Source organism: Poecilia mexicana, unplaced genomic scaffold (assembly GCF_051168715.1).
Source record: "Poecilia mexicana isolate PSO_F unplaced genomic scaffold, ASM5116871v1 scaffold_15, whole genome shotgun sequence".
Taxonomy (NCBI): Eukaryota; Metazoa; Chordata; class Actinopteri; order Cyprinodontiformes; family Poeciliidae; genus Poecilia; species Poecilia mexicana.
The window spans coordinates 11,661,453-11,675,762 of NW_028263384.1; the positions used below are offsets into that span (position 1 = coordinate 11,661,453).

Sequence of the window (14,310 nt, forward strand, 5' to 3'; positions counted from 1 at the left end):
GCTAACTTTCTAGCATTAGGCCTTTGTTAAATGGATTGAATGTTTTAATTAAGCAAACTCGCATCATTTTATTTTTGTTTTTAAATGCTTCAAACATTTGAATACTTATATATATATATATATATATATATATATATATATATATATATATATAAAATGTATTTTTTAGTCACCATAGTTTCTTCTCTCTTCTTCAAATGCATCATCAAAAAAACCTTTCTGCATGTATAACGGAGGGGGAAAAAGAGTGAGGAAAGATTAGCCTGGATGTGTGTTAGGCATTAATGAGCATGTCTAAGTCATTTCGGATGTACTGGGGGATGTCAGGCATTGGCAAATCAAATCAATAAATCCACATCGGAGTTCAGCAGTGTTCAGTGTCAAAAATTTAGAAGTTCAGAGTGTCGAACAATCAAATTCCTGTTTGCACTTTGCTTCAGGGCAAACAGTGAGCCAGACTCCGCTTTGAAAATATTCCAGGAGAGATTTTGAAATATGAGACACCCAGTGGCTTTGAATAACTTTGTGCGCAATGCAACAGTACACATTTCATGACAGACGGCAACTTAAAATGACAATATTTAGCTATTAATTTGGTCGTTTTGGGACTAAAAGTAATTGTCGGGATGAAACTCTTGTTTATTTTGTCACTTTTACATTGTACTAAACCTTCCCTCACAATAATATGAGGTAAGCAACACATTTAAAATGTGTCGCAGTCACACAATGATGAATAAATGATTAGATTTTTGTCAAACTCCTACTTTGAGTTATACCTGCAATAAATATTATCCACATCAGACCAAGCCTTCAATAATTGACCAGCCACCAACAGGCTGGTCAATTATTGAAGGCTTGGTCTCTTATACCTAAGCTAAATGTTGTTTTTACTTAAACAACATTTAGGTTCTGCAGACAAATATTCACCTCGATTTCAATTTCCTGCAACGACTTTGAACTTCGGGAGCGACGTGCTTCCATAATACCATCGTGGATAATCTGCACCGACGTGCCAACAGCTCCTCTTCATTATTTTCCGGCTGCCGGTCTGTGGTAGAATCAGCTGTGCACTACCTGCCAAGAAACAAACAGCAGTCAGACACCATTAGCACTAGATCACAGCAGAGCATTTTGCAGCTGAATAGTCAGATGTTCCCCTCAGGAGAACGGATCAGAAACACACAGAGAGCTTTGCACTTACATTCAACCAGCTGGTTGGAAGCAAGACTCAAAACAACCAAATAAGTAAGCATCTGTTTAGCATCTCCAAAATGCCAAATGTCTGGCTTGTTTTTGTTTTCGTCTTTAACCAAAAATTGCTGCCTGAATCTCTCCTAACTTAGATGTGAAGCTCTGTCTCCGGATTTAGCGCATAAGCATCAATCATCACTTGAGAGCGTCTGCATCTCTCTTACAACAGCCAACAGAAGGAGGCAGAAAATAAACAATTTTTAGATAAAGTGGAGGAAAGATGAAGCATCTGTTCTATTTGCTGAGATTTGTTTCCCTCGTTATCGAAGACAAACACATCTTTCGCCGTTCATTTCTCTTCCTCGCTACAAACCGCGTAGCTCTCACTTTGAGCAATTGGGTTACAACATTAAGGCTTTTTACGTTCCACTTAGTTTAGACGTGACTCAGCATTAAGCCCGTACGCATCTCTGATTTAGACCTTTGTAACTCTCTTTAAGCTTCATTTAATCCAAGCAGTTTAGACTTTAACAACGTCCTGCAGACTTCATGAACGAGAAATATTTTGGAGGCCAAATCAAAGTTTCTCAAACATGCAAAAAATGTCAGATATACAATAACAGATGGTAACTAAAATTCTGGATTCAAAGTCTGAATACTGTGAGCCCTCGTCATGCTGGTCTGGTCCTCATTTAAAACATGAAGTCTGCCCAGCTCTTATCCAGCCCTTATTGATCTCCTGTGATCTATTAATAGAGCTGAGCACTGACTGTGAGTTGTTAGCTATTTTTAATAGAAGCTATTTTTCAAGCAGTAAAGTGGGGCGTAGATAAGTGGTCCAAACGAGAGGCGGATATATATGTAAATTAGATCTATTTTTTGATTTAAGCTTCAACTCTTTCGCTGGAAGGCATCTGTTCTGAATGTAAGGCAACATGTCCCTGTGGGGAGTTTATGACACAACATGAAGTTTGCCTCAAATAATGGAAGAACGTTTTTTTTTTTGGTTTTTAGTCAGATGTGCCCAAAACTGAACTTTGCGATGATTTCTAATATGAAGCATGGTGGTGGCAGCCGCATGTTGCGGGAGGATGGTTTTCTTTGTCGACGTCAACCGGGAAGATTGATGGAGCTAAATAAAAGGCAATCCTGAAAGAAAACCAGATATAAATATTCCAGTAATACAATACCTCTAAACATTCATGCAGACTGCCAATTGATTGGTTTAAAGTATATTCATGTAGTCAAATGGTCCAATCAAAGTCCACATTTAAATCCATTTGAAAATTTGTAAGAAGACTTCTAAATAGCTGAACAGAGACACTTCCCATCCACTCTGACTGCGCTGGAGTTGCTTTGTAAGGAGGAATAAGCAAAAATCTGTTGCTGAACTTGGAAGTCCAGCGCTATACGGAAAATGCTTATATAATGCATAGCACCTTAACACTATTGCACTTAACACATTTCAGATTTGTATTAACAATTTTAAAAACCACCTATTCCTTTCAACTCACAATCCTGTGATTACTCAAAGAAACCCAATAAAAACATGTTGTGTGCAGTTGATGTGGAAACACACGCCATCTTGCAATCACAACCATCCATATAACATCACCATAGCTTATTCAGTTGATGACTTTACATAGTACTTCTTATTAATCTTCACAGATTTCTTGATCGGAAATGGACAATAAAACAAAATGTCCAGCTCTGTGATCAGTGTGTGTGTGTAGGCCAATAAAGATCTGCAGCTAACCAGCATGTTGGGAAAAGGCCAGGATCTCAGACTTTGTCGATATCGATGAAGTCCTTGACAAACGGGCTCTCTCTGAAACGCTCATGGCCTGTTTGATCTGGGGTTGTTATGACTCGAGTCAGCTCAGTCCTGTGTGAGTCTTCAGGTTACACGCTGGCGAATAAATTTCTTTCAAGATACCTCATCATTAGAAGTCAACAAGGGAGAATTATAGGTTGAGTTAGCAATTCTGCCTAGAAAACATCCAAGATCATATTTGTCTGAGTTGTGCCCACACACACACACACACACAAAACACCCTTTTATTGGACTCTTCAAATTCTGTTCCTATTGCTTTGTGTTGTTGTCGTTGCGTCTCTTGGCTTTCTTGTTACTCTTCAAATTGCGACGTAAAAATAACAATTCTGATGCTGTTTCTAATTCGTCACATCTTTTGCTCGCTCGCCCCGGCTGCTTTCTTTCGATGGTAAAGCATCTTATTTATCTCTTTGACAAGAGTTTTTAATGACTGTCCCCTGGTTGCAGTGAGATCATCCAAGATCAAAGTGTCATGAGTTGTTTATCTACGCTAGCTCTAAACGCTGCACAGCCAAAAGAAACAACAAAAATCGATCCTAATGGAGACGATATAAATCCTGTGGCCTTGTCATTTCTGTCATTAGGAGAGCTGGTGGTGGTCTTTCTCGCGTAACTGCTCCCATTATTTTAGGCTTTTACTTTTGAGAGGCAGTGCAATGGCTGACTGTGTTGCAGATTATCTAAATTCAGAGCGTTCGCCATTGGCTGCTCTTGATTAGTCTTACTTTAAATGTAAATGAATACTTTTGATCATAACTCCAAAGCAATGAAATCTCTGTTTTGTCTTGGCTCTTTAAAGCTAACCGTATATCATGGCTGCTAAAGTTAGGAAATCTAAGTTTGGTGCCTTACCTCTGGTGTATATAGACTTAAGAGAAAACTCTTATAACCTTCATGTTAACATGGTGTCTTTGAATGCAGCTCTAGGTATATTTGTAATTTCCTCCATTTTGACTGTTCTTTGAACTACTCTCTACTGAATTTCTCCTCTTTTTAAATAACCCAGTGTTTTGCTCTTAGCCTTTATTGGGTCTCTTTTTGGAGTGCGTTTAGGGTCATCTCAAATATTTGTTTGTCTAACATGTCTGGTGATTAACCCCCACAAATCCTGCTGGGGGGGGTCAATTCTATTTTAAGCTCGGACTGTTAAATTGCAAGGTTTAAGTAGAAAAACTAAGATGACAATGCAGCGACTCTCGTCGGTGAAGGGGATTGAGAGTGAATGCATATGTATATTTTTCATTTATTTCAGAATAATTTATTTCTGTTATGTTGAGATAAAAGTTACTTTACTCAAACTGAAAACATATTTTAGCCTTTCAGCTGGGGGGTGGGGGGGCAGTGCTTTTAAAAACAGATTGAAGCTTAATATAACATATCAGCAACCAACTAACACATAATTTTTGAAATGTATGAATTTTTAAAATGTTTTGTGACCATCCTTTTCCACATGAAGGCTATGTGTCATCATTGAGCCTGTCGTCATGTGTGGCTGTAAAGATTGGATCTAAATGCAGAACAGGCTGATGTGACAGACAAAAACTGTCCTTACAGTTCAACCTGCTGGGTTTCCTATAATGTACTCTGTAAGCCAGATGGGCATTAATGTTATTTAAGTGATTAAATCTGAACTGTTTGGTTGTTGTCTTTATAGTCATGAAAGTTTCCCTCTTTCAAGTTTACTTTTTTTTTATTTATTTATTTTTAAAATTATTTATGTGGAAATTCCAGATATGGAAAGACAACTTGTAATATTAATTTCTTTTTAGTTCTGTGCAATGAAATGTGGAAAAATCTGAACCAGCAATCAATTCACTGACTCTTTTTTAAAAAAAGGGCTAAATACCAGGCCTTTGAGGAAAATCAATGACAGTTTCAATTAGTTTTTCTATAGTGCATTTTGTAGCGATGCACTACATGTAGCTGTCCACCAAAATGATTGTGTCAGCCTCTGAAATGCGGCCATTGACACAGAGAAGCTCACTCGTTAATCAATTTATTTTCTACACACGGTTTGATGGTGGACCTCAGATCGTTTAATATCAGGATATTTAATGAGTTCCAGGGTGTGGCTCCCCTTTAATGGCTTTATTCCACCATAAGACATCAGTCATGTGGCAAAAAGACAGGGATGCATTCAGATAAATTGTTGCCATCTGGTCCCGAAATAACTCCCATTACGTGAAGAACGCAGCTCGTTTGATGTCCTCATATTTTTCTAATACTGTCTGAACTCACCGTTCAATAATTTAGTGTGTTCTCCTCTCGGTTTTTGCTAAGGATGCTGTTGTACAAATAAATATAAAAGAGCAAGTTAAAACACCTTGGGTTTAGAGCAGCATGCAGCGGATGAATAACACAAGTGGGTAAAGTTTTTACACATTTGTAACAAAACCCTATCTTTTAATGAGAAAACCATGTAATTTAAGAGATGTGGAGGGAAGTTATCAACATTAGCATGCCGTCTTCATAGGTCGGTGGGAAACGAGCAGCTATTTACAATACAAGTCGTACAGCTGTGTTTAGGAATTAACTGCAACGCCGAGTAAAAATGTCCACAAAACACGACATCAATATATTAGATTTTCATTCCATTCCACAGTCATAAATCTTAAGAAAAACAAATGCTTGAAATATAAAACCCGATGTGAAGGAAAAAATATGAGTTTGACTTAAAAAAAAAAAAAAAAAAAAAAAGACTGAGCTGAAAAGTTTACAGAAATCTGTCGGTCGGTGGTGAAAATCACTACCCCCATGGTCAGGCTTTGCTGTTAAAATCCAATGGTTTTTTTTTTTTTTTTTTTTCTCCCTCTGGTTGCTCAACAGGGACTGCTTGTTGAATTTAGATGAAGGAAAGACTACATTAAAAGTTTCTGTTAAGGTAAAAAATGTTAGACAGCTGACAAAAAATCTTTCGACTTTCCAAAAATACGAGGCAACCTGCCAGAGTCTGCCTGAATCCAATTCAAAAACGGACTGCAGGTCAACTTAAAAAAAAAAGTGTCGAGCAAACTCCTAAATGACATTTGAATATACAGTATTTTTCGGACTAAAAGCCGCTACTTTTTTCCCCACACTTTGAACCATGTGGCTTATGGTTCGGTCCCGCTTTTCTGTGGATTTTTCTTCAACCACCAGGGGGCACTTTAGCAGGAAGTGAATCATTGGAAGTCGAAATTGGAAATCAAATAAGAAAGCGCTGATTTTAATTTAGAACAAGCTCATGCTAGCTACAGGCACAATGGAGAATATGTACATTTCCATTTTTTTTTTTTTTTTTTTTACTTTGGGTGCAGCTTACAGTGAGGCGCACTCTAGTCTGGAAAATACGGTAATTTCTTAGCCATTACTTGCTCTGTAGAGTGATTTTTGTCAGAGCAAAGTAAAGTTTTACCAGAAATAATTGAAAATATCCTTATCTAGATAAGTTTTTGTCTTGATTTTAAAAGCAAACCAATTTGCTTAAATATGCGTTTATTCCTACATGAATTTACTTTCACCACCAAACTTTGAAGCGCAGAAATAGCAGCTATAGGTCTAATTCTCCACCCTGTTTCTCTGTTTGCTTTGATGCACTGGAGTGTTTAGCTCCTTTTTTTAAAAAAAATCTTTAGCCCACAGATATTCTTGCTTAAGCAAGCAATGTTGCATCAATAAAAACAAACACAGCATCTCTGTATTTGTCCCCTCTGGGTATGGCTGCTTGTTGGAGTCCTTAAGGTGCAACCTTGTGACAAAGCTGACATGTGACTCGACCAACACAGCCAGAAATCATTTTTTGCAAGAGCCAGATGAAGAACAACTCTCAAACTCTTACCTCAGAATCCCTTCTTGGGTAGTTTTAAAAAAAATATTTTAAGGATTTAGTTAAAGGGAGTAACTACACTGCTATACTTGTTTAAAACATCTGCATATGAACTGATAAAAGCAGCATAATATTGGTCCTTAGCTCTAGAAAAGAGTCAACTTTTTCTACTGATGAAATCCTAACCCATCATATTTGATCTGAGCAAAGACTCTGCAGCCTTAAAAGCCCTGGGCAACACTTTAAAGGAGAACTGTACTTTTACTCTTTTTCTTTCCACATCTGCCTTGCAGACTAGAGAGTGCGTATGTATTCTTTTTATCCCGTGAAGGACCTTTCTTCAAAGGTTCAGAGTTTAATGCAGGCACTTTTTGATCACATTTTGATTTGTCTCTTGAAAGAAGATGAAGGAGCATTTAATGTTCACACCACTTTAGATGCAGGAAAAGAAAAAATAAAAGTTAAGTCAATAAGAGAGAAAATAGTTATTTCCACCATGAAGACTTGACACATCTCATATTTAAAAGGGCTTGAGGTGGTAAAATACAGTGTGCAGGGCTGTGAAAAAGTTCAAAGCATATTTTCCCAGAAGTCTTAAAGTTGTTTTTTTTTTTTTTTTTCTGAAAATGTGAAGCGAGTCTTGTTTTTTTTTTTTTTTTTTTTTTTTTGTGGGGTGGGGGGTCAGGAGAGGGTTTTGCTTGGAATCTCTGCTGCTGTTCATTCATGAGATAAATGTGACCTGCAGTGCTGTAGCTGTTGCTCTTTGGTGACCTCCTGGATGGGTCTTTTGGTTTGCGGCCAATCCAGGGAACGTTGGCCATGCCTCCATGTTTTCTCCATGCATGGTTAACGAGTCTCACTCGTTAACCATGCATGAAATGACACACTGTAGTGTGTCATTTCTTCACACTGCAGTTGCTCTCATTTCCTACAAGACATATAAAATCAAGAATAAGGACTGAATGTGACTGGGGACTCTTTTTTTCCCCACCCCACCCCTTTTGTTTTTAAGATGAACTTATTTTAGCTGGCAATTTTATCCAGTAATTAAAAAAGAAAACGGAACAAGTTGTCATGGACAAATATGACTTTGCCAGAACTGAATTCAGCTTTCCAAAAAAATGTGGAATGAACATTTAATTCATCATTTAACTAGGAATGTGATTAGTTTTTCACACAGGCGTTCAATAAAACGAATGTAATCATGATTAAAAAAAACAAAACAAAACGCATTTTAAATTTAATCAGGCCATTTTTGACATTAAAATTTGTTTGACTTGAAACTTTTACTTATGACAAAATAGCAAAAGAAATCTGTACAAGGATTAAAGCTGTTTTTTGCACCAATGTAGGTTACGCGATTGTATATTGACAATTGACAAAGATAATGGCCTTTTCTTTGGCTGGATAATTACTTAAATACATGATCACCTTGTTTGGTGTTGATCTGCAGTCACTCTTTCAGGAGTCGATGTGTTTGCTAGAACACTAAATGTACCGTTTTCTATATGTGAATCTGGCAATGTTAAAGAGAGAGGCTTTTACTTAAATCATTATAACACATTTTATCTCAAATTAGCAAAGGGGTAAAGAGTGGGTACAACAACCCTCACCAAGCTGCCACTTTGTCTGGTTTTGTAATATTCTCATAAACACCTTGGCCTAATTACTGTTCAGATGCTTTAATCCACCTCTTACATTTCACTGTATTTTACTTCCATTGACCGAGCCTTTATTTGTCTAAGGTGAAGTTAATCAATAGTTCACCCAACTCCCTTAAGGTTTTTTTTTCTCTAAAGTTTTGCTTTGTCACCATGACGGTATTGTGCAGTGTGTGCTTAGAAAATGACAAGTAGGACAAAACAAGAAGGGCTGGGCCTACAAAAAAGAAAAAAAAAAAGATATGATGAACAATATTTCAAAGTCATATCTTCAGGTATTGGAAAGCACAGCTAAGCCCTGATAGAGTCCTGGGAGATATATCATCCTTCAATTTATCATTTACTGGATGCCAAGTTTTCAACCAAAAGGTCCTTATTGATGATGAAGTTATTTTCTGTTTAAAACTGTTTTATCTCTTACATTTTTAGTTAAAGAAATATGAGCTAAAAGCATTTGTTTTACACAATGTAAAAATGTAATTTTAAGGCTTGCACGTTAAGGTGTTTGTCATATAATGTCATAAAAGTATTTAAAATCCTTCATCGTTTCAGCATTTTGTCACTCTCCAACCACAAGCTTCTTGACGTATGTGGATGTCAAGAGACCAGTCCAAGAAAACGGTTCAGTAGCCCAAACATCTGGAATCAGGTTGTTTTGCATAATATGGAGGCCCAACAAGGTCATTTTTGTTTAGTGACAACATGTATGTGATGTATGTGAAAAGCTTAAGGCCCAGGAATACATTTGCAAAGTCATATATGTTTGTGTCACAAAAATTTGTAACCCAAGATCGAGTTAAAAAGACGGGAAAAGTAGTCAAACTTCAAACAAAACCAGTTTAGGACATAAAAAAGAAAAAAGCACTTTTTTATGCGACATGGGCTGAACTTATATAACACTTTTCCAGTCATACTGATCACTTACAGCACTTTCTGCTACAGACATGTTCACCCATTTACACTCAAATCCACATATACTTACCGACACACAGATCTGTAGAAAACTAGCTCAACAACAGGGGAAAGCTGGAATCAAACCCACAACTTCTTCAATTGTAAGACTACTGAGCTACAGTGGTCCCTTAAGGTAACCAAGTATCAATAGTTTCTCAAGTTAAGTTCACCTCTCCTATAGACAACTGACAGGTGAATCTCACCAATAAACAAAAGTCCAGATGGTTTCTCCTAAACTCTTTGAATTGCATAGGAGAATGAAATGACTGAGAATTTACCCCTGTATACAGAATGACTCGGTAATTTCCCATGGCATCACAGCTACAAAAAAAAATAATTAAAAAATGGTGCAGTAAAATAAATGCCGCCACATAAAATAAGTAGATAATTATGAGCTCTTGGAGAGAATAAAAATAATTTTAGTCCAAACCATTTTAGTGAAAAAGTATGAGTTTAACCATCTGCAATTATGGTTCAATTTACTGTAATTTATGTCTGGCAGTGCAGCTCTGCTGTGGGACCTCCCTGCCCTTTCCTGTGCTGACGTGAAGTACCAGAGGGAGCAAGAACTGAATGCAGCATCGATGACAACTGACGTTGATTAATGCAGACAGTTTGAAAATGAGGAGCTGGGGTCAGGGTGGTTTGTGAAACAGACGAAAGCAAAAGTAGTTGGCTCAGAACTCTGTGTGTGAGATCTGCCAGCTAAACGGACAAAGGAGAAAAAGCTGATCATCTTCTTTAAAACAACATTGTGCTTAATTACAATTTTAAATGCTCAGTTTGTATTTTGTTGCCTTTTGCTGCTTATTTGAACATTGTAGGTCCCTCCACAGTTAATAAATTACATTCCCCTGTCATTAGGCTGGTAGTGTTTGACTTTCTTTAATTAACAATATCAAAGTCTGAGGATGATTCATTTGCAGGTATTTTTTTAAAAGTAAGTCCCAGAGAGGGGAGGAACATAAAGAATATAAAACATGGTGAGGAAGCGAATGCTACTACTCCAAAACACAGTTGAAAACGGGATTTAATGGAATAAATTTAATCATTTAAAGAGTCGTAATGAATCACCTCCTGTTAAGATCTGAGGTGGATGTTAAAGTTTTATCAGTCTGCGGAAACATCAGGGTGGCTTTAAATCTGTCGGCTCTGGTGTGATGGAGCATAACACGACTGTAACAAACTAATCTATCATGGATATTAAAATACCACGCAGACTGAAGGAGCCTGTAATGACTGTGGGGAGTAGAAATCTGCGACACCTGTTGACTGATGGCATCTGTAAGCATTTTCAAACTGGGTCATTATAAATGAATTCACTTGTTTTACTTGTATATTTCACTGGTATTAGTATTTCTCCAGGTGCTAAAAGGGCAGTATTATGTATTTTCCAGGGACATTGTGCCATGGTGGCGCCGGGGCAAAGCACAACATATGTATTGAGGCCTTTGTCCTCATGCCGGTGGTCACAGGTTCGATTTCTGGCCTGGCTACATTTGCCACATGTCTTCCCCCTCTCTCACAATCCTCTTTCCTGTTAAACTACTTTCAAATAAAGGCCACTAGAGCCAACAAAACCTTTAAGAAAAAAAATGCTGTATCTCTTAAAAAATCGACTTCATAGTTTAAACCATTGAATTGATAAATCAGGTTTCTGTCTCTTCTGCTCTTTCTGAAATGCCGCTTTCAGAAAGTCGACATAACGTCGCTCCTCTATTAACCCTTTATAAATGTTTTTACCAGTGTTTTACTGAGATATAGCTCGTATAATGAGCTGAGCCAATTGCTTCTGGCTAGTTTGAAGGAGCTAAATGAGGAAGATGCGGGGGGAGGGGCTGATCTGTGCGGCGGAAGCTGGGAAACTCCCAAGTTGCAGACGGCCATGAGGCCTTTTGTTAGAACTTGTAACTCGATAAAGTGCCTAAAGCCTTTTGTTTTTATGTGTGTGGTTTTTGCAGCGTTCAGGAAAAATGAAGCTGTGTCATTTCTGAGATACAGCATCTCTGAAAATCAGTTTTCAAGACTTGTCATAGACTCCCTAATGGTTATTCATGTGCCATTCTGACACATGAATAACCATTCCATTGTTGAATCTATGTTTAGACTCTATCTCAATCTCAGGTCTTCTTTTTATCGTCCTACCAGGTTTTATTGAAGCGTTGCCCTGTATTTACCTCCAACTGTCCCATCAATTCAACCAGCTTTCTGCCCCTCCTAACATACAAAACATTCCTATTTTTTGTGGAAATACAAAATAATTTTGAGAACCTTTGTCATTTAAAATACAGTGCATAATTATGTTCAGCAAAAAAAAAAAAAAAATCACTTGGGATGAATGTTCTTGCAAGGCACTGTAGAGTCGTCTTTTAATATGTAACCAAGTGTAAATTTAGCAGATGCTGAGAGCACTTGGTGCGCAAAAGGCTTGTATAAATGTATTCGCGTGACAAAGTTTTATTTTACTTTTACACCCTGAAAAAAGCAAGATGCTCACGTTTCTTACAGTCACTGAAAGCTGCACTCTGCTGTGAGCCATGAAGTCATGCTTGCATCAGCTGATTATCATCAGTGTTTTCATCTTTCCGTCAGTCCTCTTTCTCAGAAAAAAAAAAAAAAATTTCACCTGCCACAGCAGAAGGGAGAAAACACTGAAGAGCATTTAAGCCTTCAGTTTCAGCTTCATGGTGCTTCATTCGCCGAGATACAGTTACACCGCCACAGCCGCCACGAACATTATGCGGTGTCATATGTATTTGTTCCTGCTGTGATATGTGGCAAATGTCTGCTGTGAAAAACCCTGAGTGTCAGTAATTATGGTGCATCATGCATGGTTGCCAGATGCATGTATGAGCTGCTGCTACTGAAGACGCTTAAACGGAGCATCTACTGAACTTCTGCCACCAAAATGATTTAATTTTTACTTTTAAACGTGTATTAGTAAAACAACCTGAGTGTTAATGGGGCATTCTGACTTTAAAATTGTAACAAATTTCTCTTTACTGAAACAAGAACCCGTCGTTAGAGCCATGCTAATATTAATTCTAGATATTAAGTCATAAACTACAGCTTGCATCTATTGCTAGATATATTTTTTTATTCCCTACACTCTGTAATGGTACAAAATGTTGGTAACAAAAATTGAAGGGATTAAAAAAACCACATGTAAAGATTGAACTGCTATAAATTAGTGTTTGGTTCAGTTAAAACACAAAAAGAGCATTGCATGCTGGATTTGATGTTCTTATTTCAGGTGTGCATTTTTTTCTAACTTAATTTAAGTAACACATCACAGTACTTGATATTCACTGCATTTCCATGGTTACCTGTACTCGTCAAAAACCCCAAAGAAGTATGTTATGCTGAAAAGTACATACTCGTCCTATTCGGTACAACTCGAGTCAGAACCTGAAGAAAAAATTGCAATCTCGACCCACTTCTTTATAAAAATGGGTTTAATTTCATGAATCACGTTAAGCTTGCATTAAGAGAGAAATAAATAACTTAAGTTGATAAAATTTCTAAAATAACTGGAATATTAAATATTTACATGCAATTAACATGGAATTTGATCAATTAGGTCTCCTAAATATTACTGGAATACCTCTATAATTAACTTATCACCGTTGGTTTGGTCAGTAGGATGATGAAGCCCAAACTAATGAAAACTTCCATTATCCACACTACAAAGATTTCAGTGTTTAGCTTTAGGTTATGACTGATACATGAATTAGACGTGAGGAAAGTTTACTGGTGTGTGTGCTATTGAAAGTCAGGAAGTACCGTTTCTTCCAATTCAAATTGGTGCTTCAACTCACTGCACATGCATACTGCAAATACATGCACTCTGAATCAATACCAGAAATGTGCAGAAAGTGCCCACTGAGACTAAATCCAAAGTTTTTTCTTTTTCTACAAGTGAATTCATCCTCATGTGTGATTAATAATTTGCTCTATATTGCGAACAAGGCGTATTCTCAGCATCTCCATTCTCCCTGCTCAGTCGCTCATCACGGATCACTTCCTGCAGTTCCTCATTGAAATGATTTTTGAATATGTACACACACACACACACACATATATATATATATATCACAATTTTGCACCTATCTTTTTTGACACATTGCTGCTTAGACAGTCATATTCACATCTATAAAGTCGCACACTATTCGCACAGCGACACTTCCACGACACCAAAAAAGGTCTTTTTTTTTCTTTCTTCTTCTTCTGGTGGCTTCCGGGCGGGCGGCGGTGCAAGTCAGTCAACTCATCCGAAGCCGAAGGTGCAGAGCTGCGCAGCGGAGATAGCACGGCCCAAACAAACACATGCACAGACACGCAGCTGAATACATTTCGATCCCACATCGCCAATGACCTCAGCTTTGCTTGAGACCGAACTTCTCTGCCGTTTAACTAGAATGGAGGAAAGAAGAAAACCTCTGCTACTCTGAATTTATTTAACCCTTATGTTTGTTTGTGTGACAGTTGAACACATCCAAAAGTACAACTTGAGGAATAAATTTGGCTACTTTGTTTTTTTGTAATATTTGTTCCGGCCACATTGGTGCGTTTTTGAACTTGCTTTTAGTATTAAAAAGACATGTCAGAGGATATTTATTCTGCAGATTGCATTATTATGAATATCACAGTGCTAAGCTTGACCTCAACTAGAATTGTTCAATATGGGAAACTTTTTGAATGTTTTGTAAAAGTGTTTATAGGGTCCCTGTCGTTTTACTGTTGCATGGTGAAGTCAGACTTGTTTCTCATGATCCAAAGTAAATTTCAATTGCTAAGTCTGCTCATGTCCTTAAATAAGAACATTGTTGTAATATTTTATAAAGAGATTCCAGCAATGCAGCCAA

General features: G+C 37.4%; 1 long non-coding RNA gene across 1 annotated transcript in view; it reads left to right on the plus strand.

The window, feature by feature from the left end:
* LOC106921516 (uncharacterized) overlaps positions 1–10,305 on the plus strand; it is a 50,966-nt gene extending 40,661 nt beyond the window's left edge. The window contains exon 2 of the long non-coding RNA XR_001419002.2: positions 9,948–10,305. This is a non-coding gene — a long non-coding RNA (uncharacterized LOC106921516). The remainder of the gene's footprint in view (positions 1–9,947) is intronic.
* Positions 10,306–14,310: the final 4,005 nt, after the last annotated feature.